This window comes from Eumetopias jubatus, unplaced genomic scaffold, assembly GCF_037043125.1.
Source record: "Eumetopias jubatus isolate StellerSeaLion01/CBP00866 unplaced genomic scaffold, mEumJub1_p1.0 scaffold_2, whole genome shotgun sequence".
Taxonomy (NCBI): domain Eukaryota; kingdom Metazoa; phylum Chordata; class Mammalia; order Carnivora; family Otariidae; genus Eumetopias; species Eumetopias jubatus.
In genome coordinates, this window is record NW_028274808.1 from 202,155,825 (window position 1) to 202,169,571 (window position 13,747).

Below are 13,747 nucleotides of genomic sequence, written 5' to 3' on the forward strand. Positions count from 1 at the left end.
CCCACGGCCACCCGACCTCTGGCCAGCCCTGACCGCAGCTAGGCCATCTCCTGGTTGCCCAGGAGGGGCGGACAGGATGGCCGCAGATCTCTCCGGGCCTCGAGATCCACGTCCCCGGGGAGCCGCTGGGAGCAGTGGAGAGATCTAAGACCCAGCTCTGTTCCCAAGTGGCTCCGGGAGAAGGGAACAAGTCTCCGGTGAAGTGGGGCACAGAGGTTCTGCCCCGGCGCCCCGGCTCACCCCGCAGCCTGGACAGAAGGCAGTATGTTTCTACCGCCCACCTGTCACTGGTAACCCCAAGGACACTAACAATAGTAATAGAGACCAACACCCATCGCGCCTTCTTTAATCCTCACAGGCAGGCAGGTGCCTTACTGTCACCTGATGCAGATGAAGGAACAGAGGCACAGAGAAGGCAGGTAATTCGCCCAAGATTTCCCAATGGGCAATCAGAATGTCCAGGATTGAAACCACGTGTTTTGGAGTCCAGCTTTCCTGGTTGTTTCTCCACACTGCCCCAGCTGCCCTTGCCCTGCTCAGCACCTGCACATTCTGCCCCGCCTCCCACACCTTCACCCACCAGGGCCTCCTCCCCATCCTCTCTGATCTGAAGACGGGGCCAGGCTCTCCTCGGCTTCCCCTCCACTGTCACTTCACCGGAATGGACAATCATCATTTTAAAATACAACCATGATCTTGCCGTGGCTCCATAGTGCCCTCAACATAAACCCCATGACCCTTGAGGCCCTGGATGCCTGGGTCCCAATCACGTTCCCTCCCCCCACAAACTCTGGCCAAAATAATACCCCACCCCCACCCCATGCAGGAGCCTCTCAATCCCCTCTGGACTGTTATCCATGCTGCTCCAACAGGAACTCCGCTTAGGAGTCCCCTCTTCCAGGAAGCCTTCCAGGGAAGACTGAAACTACAGAGGCCTTGCAGACCAACATTCCCAAGGTAGAGAAGAGCTGGGTGAGGGAGTGCCAACAGTCAGGGTTTGGGGCCTATCAAGGCCCAGACTGCCCACCCTTCCCAAGCAAGTGAGAAGGCAGATCCTGTCTCCAGACCAGTGTAGGCACCTCATGGATGGGTAGAAGTGAGCCCAGCCAACCTTGTCCTGTCTGCACCCTGAGTGAGGGCCCAAAGGGCAGACCTGAGTAGCCCTCTCGCACTTGCTTCAGGCCCTGCAGATGGGGAGGAAGCAAGGAGAGCTGGTTTAGGGCCCACCTGAGACAGGGGAGGGGGCACTGGCACTGGGGGTCACGGGCAGGTGCTCTGGGACAGAATGGGCAGGTGGGCGGAGGGGGTCTCGGCTGGCTCCAAGGCTGCCACAGACTTCAGAAACAGGTTTGTGAGGAGACACAACTGGAGCGTGAAAACCTCCAACAGGTGTGCAGGCCGCCAAAGGCAGGTGTGTGAAAAGGTGGCTCTGAAGTGGGGGGAGGTCAGAAACAAGGAAGTGGGCTGAATGAGAGGCAATCCAATGCAGTGTGGCGGATAAGATGGATAGGAGGGAGGAAGCATGGACCCACGAGCGGCCCCAGGCCGGGGGGAGAGGAGGCATGGCCCCCCAGTGGGTACTGGGTGGGGAGGGTGCCAGAGAGCTACCCTGGGGCGTCCAGTGCTGCTGGCCCACTTCCCTGTTCCGGGACACGCTGCTCCCTGACGCAGGCGCACCGAACGAGGTGGCCCCCACCAAAGGGCACCCAGCTCCCCTCCCCGGCCTCGCCACTGCCCAGCCCTCAGGCCCATCTTTTTGGGGTTCCTCAGGTGGGAGCCAGGCCTGCCTGAATGTCCAGCCCAGGCCACTTCCTCCAGGAAGCCCTCGCACTGGCAAGCTCCCACTGCTCCTTCATGACAACTGACCTGAAATACCAAACTGGTTCAAATCCTGCCCCCTTAACAGAGACTTAACACAACTGGCCACCCTCTCTGTCTCAGTCTCCCCCATCCACAATCCGACCCACAGAATTATCATGGAGATTACAAGAATTTCTGTCTCCTACCTGCCTGGCACAGGTGAGCCCCCCAAAATATGTTGCTCTTCATATTATCCTTCAACCATGACAGGCTGCTCCCTGGCTCTGTGCCAGGTTCTGTCAGAGGGGCTAGAGATGTGGGGTTTTGCCAGGAGGACAAGGCCCCCATCCCTACTAAGAGATGGCATCTTCATAGCAGGTGTAATGACTGAGAAACGCTTCAGGTGGTGGAAAGTGCTTGGCAGGAAATTTAAACCTGCTGATGTACAGGCTTCTGCCTCTGCTCCAGATGAAGTAACAGGGACCAGATTCACATGTTCTCGCCTGAAACAGGGAAGAAAAAAAGGCAGAGATAAATATATGTGAAAAACAGCACCCAAAACACAGAACATTACAGAGCAAGGGCAGTGATCCTTGAGATGGGGAACAAATGAGGGAGACTACGACCGTCCCTACTCCCTGCCTGGAGAGAATTTCCAGGGTTAGTGTAGGCAGTTGGGACCCAGGCAGTGCCCAGAGGTCTCCCTCAGCTGAGGGGATGGAGCAGGGAGTCCCAGGAGGGCAAGTGGCCAGAGTCCGCAGGGCAGAATCCTGGAGAGGAAATAGCTGTGCAGAGAGGAATCCCAGGGATCTACAGAGGTTTCAGCTGACTGTAGGCTGCCACACCCAACTTAGGGGAAGAGCCACACAGAAGGGTGAGCCCACAAACAGTGGGAATAGCGCCCGTTTCTGACAGCCAGCATTGAGAACCTCCTAAGTTGAGGGGCATCAGTTAGAGTAGAAAGAAGAGTTTTGCCTCAGTAGCAAGGAAAAATCAACCTTAGGCTACATGTAGTTCTGGTCCAGTCCAACAAAGCTTAAAAACAAGACCGAAAAGGATTATACAAGTTCCAAGTAACTTAAGTACATCCCAGAAAGAAATATAAGGATATTTACAGAAATATGAAACTATCCAGCACCCAAAAATGTAGAATACACAATGTTTGACATACAACCAAAAATCATTAGGCATGAAAAGAGGCAAGAAATTAAAACCCATAATGTGGGGGGAAATCAATCAAAATTAACTCAGATGTGACAAAGGTGAGACTTAGTAGGCACACTTACTGAGACAATACTCCATATGTTCAAGATGCTAGAGGAAAGACTGCATATGTTAAGTAGAGACATGGAAGATTTTTTAAAGCCTCAAACTGAACTTCTAGAAATGAAAATTAAAACATCTGAGATAAATAATATGTTGAATGGGATTGATGGAATATTGTGCAAGAAAAAATTGCGAACTTGAAGTCATAGCAATAAAGACTATCCATATGAAACACAGAGACAAAAAATGACTGAAAAGAGAAATGAACAGTGTCAGTGAGCCATTGGGCAACTCCACATGGTGAATTACAGGTGGACTTGGAGTTGCCAGAGGATAGGAAGTGCTGGTGAGAAAGAAAAAGTATCTTAAGAAAATGGCCAGAAATTTTACAAATGTAATGAAAAACATAAACCCACAGTTCCCAAAAGCTCAACAAAACTTAAGCACAAGAAGCATGAAGAAAACTACACTGAAGCATGTACATCATTCTCAAAATGCTGAAGAACAGTTATAAAGATAATAGCTTAAAAGTATCCAGGGGATGGGGCATCTGGGTGGCTCAGTGGGTTAAGCGTCCAACTCTTAGTTTCAGCTCGGGTCATGATCTCAGGGTTGTGGGGTTGAGCCCCATGTCGGGCTCTGCGCTCAGTGGGGGGTCTGCTTGGGATTCTCTCTCCCTCTGCCCCTCCCCCTATGCTCTCTTTCTTTCTCTCTCAAATACTTAAGTCTTTCTTAAAATGTAGGGCGCCTGGGTGGCTCAGTTGGTTAAGTGTCTGGTCCTGGAATCGAGTCTCGTGTTGCGCTCCCTGCTCAGCGGGGAGTCTGCTTCTCCCTCTGCCTCTATCTGCCGTTCTGCCTACTTGTGCACTCTCTATCTCTCTGTCAAATAAATAAAATCTTAAAAAAAATAAAATAAAACAAAATGTATCCAGGGGAAAAGTTTTGTATACAGGAGCAAAGAAAAGGATGTTCTGTTGATGTCTTGTTGGATGAAAACAATGCATGCAAAACAGTGGAGCAATCTCTTTACAATACTGAAAAAAGAAAACCTGCCAACCTGCATTCTTTATTAGTAAAAATGTCATTTAGAAACAAAGATGAAATTAGGACTTTTTCAGACAGAAGGAGCTGGAATAATTAATCATGAGCAAATCCATACTACAAGAAATGTTAAAGGACATCCTCTGGGCACCAGACAGAAACCTGAAGCCACACTCACACACATAATGATGATGATGATGATGATGATGATGATAAAATAAGAAGAAGGAGACTAAAGAGTACCAGAGATAGTAGCTGCATGAGTAACAATAAGAGATGTTTTTCTTATTATTTAAATCTCTTTAAAAGATAATCAGCCATTTATTTTTTAAAATTTTGGGGGGTTCACACCCAATGCGGGGCTTGAACTCACAACCCTGAGAACAAGAGTCACAGGCTCTGCCAACTGAGCCAACCAGGAACCCTGACAATGAACTATTTAAAACAAAAAGTAACAACAGTGTATTGTGGGGCTTGTATCATATGAATCATATCGTAGTAAGATATATGACCACAAGGGTGCAAAGCCTGGGAGGGGAAAGTGAAAATACAGGGTTGTAGGGCTCTTTTACTGCACAGAGACGGTATCATATCATTGCCAGTTAAAAACCCCAAAGCAATCACTAAAATAACCTAAGAAAGCATTACACCTAATAAGGCAACAAACGAGACAGATGGAATAAATTTTTAAAAAAAGAAAGAAAGCAGAAAAGGGGGAAATAACAGACAAGGCAAATAAAAGATAAATAGCATGATGGTATAAGCCCAACCACATCAATAACCACACTAAATGTAAACAGTCTAAATATCCCAATTAAAAGGCCGAGGTTGCTGGATGCCTGGGTGGCTCAGTCGGTTAAGCGTCTGCCTTTGGCTCAGGTCAGGATCTCAGGGTCCTGGGATTGAGCCCCACATGGGGCTCCCTGCTCAGCAGTGGGTCTGTTTCTCCTTCTCCCTCTGACCCTCCCTCTTGCTTGTGCTCTCTCTCTCACTTTCTCTCTCAGATGAATAAATTCTTAAAAATCTAAAAATAAACAAACAAACAAAAGGCAGAGTTTGCCAGATTGGGTAAAATAGCAAGATTCAACTCAATGCTACCCACATAAACACACTTCACATATAGACACAAATAGGTGGAAGTCAAAGGGTGGGAAAAGGTATCCCATGCTGGCCCTCATCCGAAGAAAGCTAGAGTGGCTATCCTGATATCAGACAAGGTTGATTTCACAGTGAGAATATCACCAGGGTTAAATAAGATCATTTCATAAAAGCAAACTGATAAAGGACATGCGCATGAACCTAATGACACATAATCAATGGGCAAATCCACAATTATATGCAGAGTTCCATTCTCCTCTCCCAATATTAGATTCAAAAAGTGGGCAGAAAATAATTAGGGACATAGAAGACTGCCAACGAACTTGGCCTAACTGATAATTATAGAAGAATTTTACATCTTCTGGGCCCAAGTCTCAACATATGCAAAATAATTCAAGTCATCAAAAGAATGTTCTCTGACCACATTACAATTATATTAGAGATTGCTAACAGAAAACTATCTGGAAAATTCTCAAATGTCTGCAAACCAAATAATCCACTTCTTAATTTTCCATGTATTGAAGAAAAAAACAAAAAGAAAATTAAAAATTATTTTGAACTAAATGGAAATGAAAATACAGCATGAAAAAAACCAAACCAAACCAAACCTTTATCTGGAGTGCAGTTCAAGCTGCACTTAGAGAAATGTGTAGCACCTATCTAAGAAAAGACATGTCGCAAACCAACGACCTTAGCTTAGCCAGAAAAGATGAGAACAGATGAAACCCAAAGTAGACAGAAGAAGAGAAATAGCAAAGGGTACATTAGGAATCAATGAAATAGAAAACAGAAAAATAATGACCCCAAAGCTGTTTCTTGAGGAAGATAGATCTGGAATCAAAGACACACTCTTGATAAATGGAAGGGGCGAGGCCACACCAGTACAAATTTTACACACGTGAAAATAATGATAGGAAATGTTATGAATAACTTCATGCGAAAAAGTCTGACACATTAGATGAAATGGACAAATTCACAGGAAATTACAAACTGCCAGACCTCACTCTGGGAGAGATAGAGAGCCTGAATATGCCTATTGAATGATGTGCACTTTTTGTTGAAAACCTTCCCACAAAGAGAACATCATGCCCAGAGGACTTCACTGTGAAATTCTACAAAACATTTACTGAGGGGGCCCCTGTCCGGCTCAGTCGGTGGAGCGTGAGATTCTTGATCACAAGGTGGTGAGTTTGAGCCCCACACTGGGTGTAGAGATGACTAAGAAAACATTTAGGAAGGAAATAAAACCCATTCTCCACAAATACTACCCGAAGAGGGAGGAGAAGGGAAAGCCTCCCAACTCATTCCATGAAGCCAGCAACAATATAAACAATATAAAAACAACATAAAAATACATCATGATCAATTGGGGTTTATCCCAGGGATGCAAATTTGGTTTAACATTTGAAAATCAATTAATGTAACTTGCCATATATTTTTTTAAAGATTTTATTTACTTATTTATTTGAGAGAGAGAGAGAGCATGCGCGGCGGGGGTAGGGGGGGAAGGGAGAGAGAGAGAGAGAATTCCAAGTGCAGAGCCTGATGCAGGGCTCAGTTTCACAACCCTGAGATCACAACCTGAGCTGAAACCGAGAGTCGGATGCTTAACCAATGGAGCCAGCCAGATGCCCCTGTAACTTAACCGTATTAACAAAAAGAAAAATCATAAAGATTATCTCAGCAGAGTCAGAAATAGCACTGGACAGAACCCAACACCCATTCCTGATTTAAAAAAAACTCATAAAACTAGGCATAAAAAAGGCTTCTCCAACGTGATGAAACATTATGGGTGACATCATAATTAATGGTTAAAGACTAATGCTAAAGCTTCCCCTAAAATCAGAACCAGGCATTGGATTTGCTCTTTTCACTGCTATTCAACATTGTACTGGAGGTTCAAGGTGGTACAGATTGGAAAGAAATAAATAAAATGGTCTTGATTTGTAAATGACAGGATCATCTACGTAGAAAATCTATGTAATCTAGAAAAACAAAGCCTCTAGAACTAATCATCTTCGCGAGCTCAGCGAGATGCAAGATCAACGTGGAGAAGTCGGTCACGGGAGTGCGTACGGCGAACAGGACGCTCGTCCACTGCTGTTGTGTGCAACTGTCTTGGACAGTAGTTTAGCAAGTGTTTTCAGAGTTAAGCACACCTCGGATCTAGTCCTACGATCTGGTCATTCCACTCCTAGGTATTTATCCAACAGAAAAGAAGGCACATGTCCACACAGATATTTGTGCACAAATGTTCACGGCAGCTTTATTTGTAATAGCCCCAAACTGGAAACTACCCAAATGTCTGACAAGCAAGTGGGCCCCCCGACTGATCCACATCCATACAATGGGTTAGCAAAAAAGACACTGGCAACAACATGGATGAATCTCAAAATAGTTACACTAAGTGAAAGAACCATGAGGAGTAAAGAGAGTGTACATCGTATGATGGCATCTATGTAATATTCTAGAAAAGCCAGGGGAGCTTAGTGACAGAAAGCAGATCTGGTGGCTCAGTTGGTTAAGCGACTGCCTTCGGCTCAGGTCATGATCCTGGAGTCCTGGGATCGAGTCCCGCATCGGGCTCCCTGCTCGGCAGGAAGTCTGCTTCTCCATTCTGACCTTCCCCCCTCTCATACTCTCTCTATCTCATTCTCTCTCTCAAATAGATAAATAAAATATTAAAAAAAAAAGAAAGAAAGAAAGCAGATCTGGGGCTGCCTGGGGCAGGGCGGCGTCCCGGGACAGGGGCACTGTGGTAACTTCTGGGGGTCACGGATGTAAATGTGTCAAACCTCATCAAATTGTACACTTTAAATAGTGCAGGTTATTGCACTCAATAAAGGTATCATTTTTAAAAAGACAAACCAGGTTGATGTGCTAGAAAGACAGAGGAGGGGCCTTCATGGAGGGCTCGGGAGGCTGCTGAGGCAACAGGTGCCCCAGCACACAGACCCTCCATCAGTGTTTGTTGAGTGAGTACGTGAACACCTGAGTTGGGGATGTAAATCGATTTGGACGTTTTCATGCACAACCTTTTTGGTTTCACCTTCCCTCCTGTGACCTATTTCAACTTGAGATCCTCACTGAAGCTTTCCCTTAACAGAGCACAGGGCTGGCCTCATCCCTGGATCTGCTCTGGAACCACGTTTTGGAAGGAACTGGACTCACTTACTCCTTCTTTGAGGGACACTTGAGGTGCTGTGACTCTCAGCCACAGACACGGTGGCAGCCACACGTGCACCCCTCTGAGAGGTGAGCTCAGAAGAGCAGCCCCTGGTGTAAGCCTTGGCCCCTTCCTAGGGTCAGCTGTCCCACCGGAGCTCACCCGCTGTCCTGCTGCGTGGCCAGCCCTCACAGGGTGAGGTATGAACTCCTGGGGCTGACCAGCACTCTGAGACTGAGCCTCGGGCCCCTGCATATGTGCACCCCTGAATCCCGGAGGGGATCCCTGCCCGAGACCAGAGCAGGCCAGGCTATCCTGACCAGGGCTGACGGGTGGACGAGCCTCCCTGATGGAGAAGCCCAGCTCACCACTGTCATTGGCCCTGGGTGTTCTGTCAGGTTTCTCTGTGGCTCTCCCCAAAGGCAGCGGTCTGGAGCCGGAGTCAGGAGTTGGGGACGGTGCTGGCATTCACAGCCCCCTCCCGGATGGTGTCTGGTACACCTGACCTCACCTGAAGGGATGGCCATTCTACAAGCTGGCCCCAGGGCCCCAGGAGGAGGGGTTCAGCCAGGTGTGGAGGGCAGACAATGGGGCTTTGACCACCTCTTGCTGCTGAGTAGGGGTGTCTGCAGCCCAATTTGGCTTGGGCAGGGAGGGGCCGCTTGGAGCATCCTACAGGCAGCCCCTCTCCTCTGCCAACCCAGGTGGAGACCCTTGACCAGGAGGGTGCAGGGAAGATTTCTGGCCTGGTATCTGGGCCATTGGGCTGCATCCCCGTGGGCAGGGCAGGCAGTGTTGCCCTGCATGGTAATGTTGAGGTGTTGGGTGGGAGAGGGGCATGCATGATCCCCAGCAGCGGCACCTGGGGCCTCTCTGCCTGGGAAGGGTCTGCATTCATGACATTCCATCATGCCAGGGGCTGAACTCCAGCCATATCCCCCCTGCCCAGGTGGACCCGGTGCACCCTCTGGGCTGTGGGCAAGGGCTCCAGGCTCAGGATGGTCCTCTTTCGCAGCCCCTCCAACCCTCCTAGGGCCCGACTCCTTCCCCTCCTTCTCTACCCCCCCCCTCCCCCGCCAGGCCCACTGCCATGCCCTCCCGGGGCTGGAGTCCAGGTCACGCCCAGGTGTTTGGTGGCACCTAGCTTCTCTGCCTTTGGCTTCCACGTGGGTTCGGTCTATGCACAATCTGGAAGGAGTCCAAGGGCAAGGTCAGAGGTCTGTGGGACACGCCTCTCTTCCTCCCTCACACCTGGGAAGGGTAACAACCATGCCTGCTGCCCTGGCTCCTGCAGGAACCTCCCTTGGGCTCTCTGCTCCCTGACCCACCTCTGCAGCTGGTCCTGCACTAAAGCTGAGCCGGAGTGTGTGTGTGCTCCCTGCCAGGGTCCTGACCGATGGGGCCATCAGCACTTGTGGTGGCCCCAGGACACAGACCTTCCGCATGGGCTCCTGGCATCGGGCGACTCAGATCTGAGGAGCTCGGGGCTGACCCTGTGGATGGGAAGTGGCGTCACGGGTACTCAAATTCCCCGGGTGGTGGCAAGGGGCTGGTTGCTATAGCAACAGCACTTGTAAAGACTGGGCACCTCTCCCTCGAAAGGGAAGAAAGGAAGGTGAGCTGAGGGCACATGGGACCGGGGCCTCTCTGGCCACAGGGCAGGTGTACAGGCCTCACTCTACATGCCACAGTCCGACTCAAGGCTGGACCTGCTGAAGCCTTTATCTGCTGAGGAATAGCAATTTTCAAGAAGAGGGACACCCTGAGACCTGGGAAGGACTCAGGACGGATGGGCAAGAGACCAAGGCTGCTGGGTCCTCTAGCCGGAGCCGTCATGGCCCCGTGTAACCGTATCTTCCCTCTGCCTCCAGAAACAAACGGAGGCTAGATCCTAACATGGCCTCCAGGGCAAGGGAGCATGGAAAGCCTCACGGAGTGCGTCTCAGTCCCCACACAAGTGTGGGACATGCAGCCACCAGGCTGAGCCGCCCTGAGCCCCTGGAAGGGGCCTGATTCTGACCTGCTGCTCTCGTGCACGCTCCTGGAGCCAGCAGCGCCTGAGGGCCCTGGGAATGCTGTCCTGGCCCCCGGCCCAGACAGGCCAGTGAGTCAGAGTGAAGTTGCGAGAAGACCAAGGTGACGCACATATGGGTGTTTCTGAAGTGGGGACCCTCAGGGGTCTTCTGCAAACAAGAGGTGATGGTGGCCAGGTGGGCAGTTCTCAGACACAACCTGTCACAGCGAGGCTTCGGGGCCTCATGTTCAGGCCCAGAACCCCTGATGGAGCGGGGAGGTCAGGTCCCCTGAAAAAAAGAACTCAGAATCCAGTTACTGTTAGTGTCCCCAAGTATGTAAGGGATCCTGTGGCCATTTTCAGACCTCCTGGAGGTTACTGGATAACGGCCCTGAACTGATAATGACCCTGAAAACCATCACAGTCGCCAACAGGAGCTTGATGGGGGCTTGGCAGTCTGACAGTATGGGGCCCTGGCTGGAGCCTGCGAGCCAAGGACTTTGCAGACCCTTCCTGCCAGAGTTTCTGTAGTCCCCTGGATGTAGGGAGAGAGGGTTGACAGCATACCACATCGGTTCCCTGACCTGTGCAGGGACCTCCCTGCAAGCCAAAACCACATTTCCAGGGAAACTGCAGAAATCTGCTCCAAGATCAGACACTTGGAAGCTGCCGGAGCGGGGGCGGGGGGTCCTTATGTGTTCCCATAGGACTTTGCCAGGTGCTGTTAGGACAGGTGATCACAATGTATCCTGTGGCCACGCCAGTCATAGCTGAGACTATGTTTCCTGCAGAAAACCACACAGTGTGTCTCTTGATATGCAGCTAACCTGGCAAATGCTTCCTTTTCTACCCTCACGGAAGAAGAGAATCAGAAGCAGCTTGCTTGATGGGGACATCAGCATACTTCCACGGTTTGTCCCGATGGCACCCCCTCTCCCAGGCTTAGTAGGATCCTGGGGCTCTTGGTTTTCTTGAGGACATTATGCTGATCGGACTGGGTGTGGGAACTGACAAGCGCCCCGGATGACTGAGTCAAACCCATGTTGACCACAGGGTGGAAGATAAGCCCTGTCAAAGGCCAGAGTTTCCAGGGGAGTTCTAGAGATCTGATGGGAAATGTGGGGCCGTCCTATAAAGTAACATCATGCCACTTGGGAGGACGGCCCGTCAGGCCATGGTGCCTGACACATCTGTGGCAGAGATGTCTCTGGCAAGTGCCAACAAGAAAAACATCTCCGGTCCAGCCTCCTAGCATCCCAGAGCAGGGCCATTTCCTCCTCAACCAAAATCCATTATCCACTTGACAACAGCTCTGGGCTTCCTGCTGAGGTCTTGGTAAGGTCTAACTTGACTGACCCAAGTGCCCTGTGAGAACCAAGTCTGTTTGGTCTTCTGTCCTCAAGTGTGAATACTGGAGACGGGGCCCAAGCGCATCTGGAGGTGAGCTGTATGAACAAGAGGGTCCAGCTCCCCTTCTCCCTCACCCAACCTGGGGCTTTACAAGGATGCTGGCTGCTGGGAAACATAAGCCTGCAGACACGGTTCATGGGCAAACGTGTACATATACCAGTGTCTCTCAGTAGGCCAAGCCAAGGGGGCACCTAGCCCAAGCCTGGCTCTACAAAAGGTAACATCCAAGAGGGTGACCAGTTGGCCAGACTCATGAAGACCAAGATGGGAAGCTTGAGGACAAGATCTGGGGAGAAGCACAGAATGAGAGTGCTGTCCCGCAGAAACACCTCCATGGATCTATGGGGTGTCCTCTACATCTGAGACCGGTAAACGGGTCTCTCTGCCATCCCAGTGACAACGCCACGAGCCCAGATACAAAGAGGCCTGCAGCAGGGGCAGAGGCTGTGTGTGGGCCAATCACGTGGATACCCCAACTCTCAAAAAGCCCAACCCCAAATCAGCAGACCAAAGCTAAGCTGTCAGCGTGGTCAGAGAACAGGGATGCATCAGCGAAGTGGTGACAGGCTGGTTACATGGACATCACAGGCATGGTGGAGATGGTGACTGAGCCCCTGAGGGCCGAGGGGTACAGCACAGATGCGTCTCTGCTGTCCTGCTGAGATACCAGCGCTAACTCCCCACTCAGCCACAATCACCTCCAGAGAGGGACCCATCCTACCACCAGGGCAATGGCAGTGGGCTTGTGCCAGGAACTCACAGCGCAGAGGCAGACCACGCGTGGGGCTGCTTTGCCAAAAGCCAGAACACACAGGGCCAGGGTGGAGAGAGGGAGGCAGCCTCACTGCCTGAGGGATCTCTGCTCCGCGGTCTTGAAGGTCTTGGCATCCAAGGAAGGGCCTAGTCCACCAGGGAACCCAGCCCCCCTCCCGTAAGCTGGAAGCTTAGATGGACCTTCAACCATCAGGGGTCCTACAGCCACTAAACCAGCAGGTAGAGAAGAGGCTGCTTTACTATTGGGGTAATAGATCCCAATCACCATGGAGAAATGGAGTCCATGCTTATAGGAGCTGAACTGTATCCCCCCCCCACATTCTTATGTTGAAGTTCTAACCCCCAGTGTGTCCGAACAGAACTGTATTTGGAGACAGGGCCTTTAAGGAGGTGATGAAAATGAGGTCCTGAGCATGGGCGCTACTGGCATCCTAAGGAGAGGGCAGTAGGACACAGAAGGCAGGAGAAGGCCTTCGTCTGCAAATCCGGGAGAGAGGCCTCGGAAGGATCCAACAGTGCCCACACCTTGATCTCAGACTTCACCTCCGGGACTGGGAGAGAACACACTTCTGTAGTGGGGGAGCCTTGGGGTCGGTGGTTCGTTCTACTTCATCATGACGGCCTGGGCTGGCTGGGACAGGGCTTCGTGATAGGGCCGGAGGACCATGCAGGGCAGGGCACCCCCTCTGCCCCCTGTATACTAACGGCAGTCAGCAGGGAACGGCGCCCCACAGAGACACAAGGGCTGGGTCCCCCGGCATCAACTGCGGTACCCACACCGGGAAAGAAGAAAAGCAAACGGGGCTGAATGTGGGGTCCACATGGAAGTGTGACCAAGGTGACTTCTCCCACCTGTGGTAAGGCAGGTGGTGAGACTTGGCAGTCCTTGAGTTTTTCACAGAGACAGGGGGCTGGCAGGTTTGGGGAAGCCAGAGGGGCTGACTGGGCCTTGTCTTCCATCTGCCCTTTCAGACCCCCCTCGTCGCCTCCCCAAGCCCTAAGCCCAAGGTAGCCCTGGAGGTCAGCAGAGGAGGAGAGTGGGGATCGGGGCCTCCACACCCCCCTCCTGCTCACAGGGCCCCCCAGACTGGCTGTACCCCTGGACTGAAGGTCTCTGCTCCTCACCAGGTGGCCTCTCCATCCTGTCTGGACCGCTGAGTGCTCCCTCACCCGTCTGT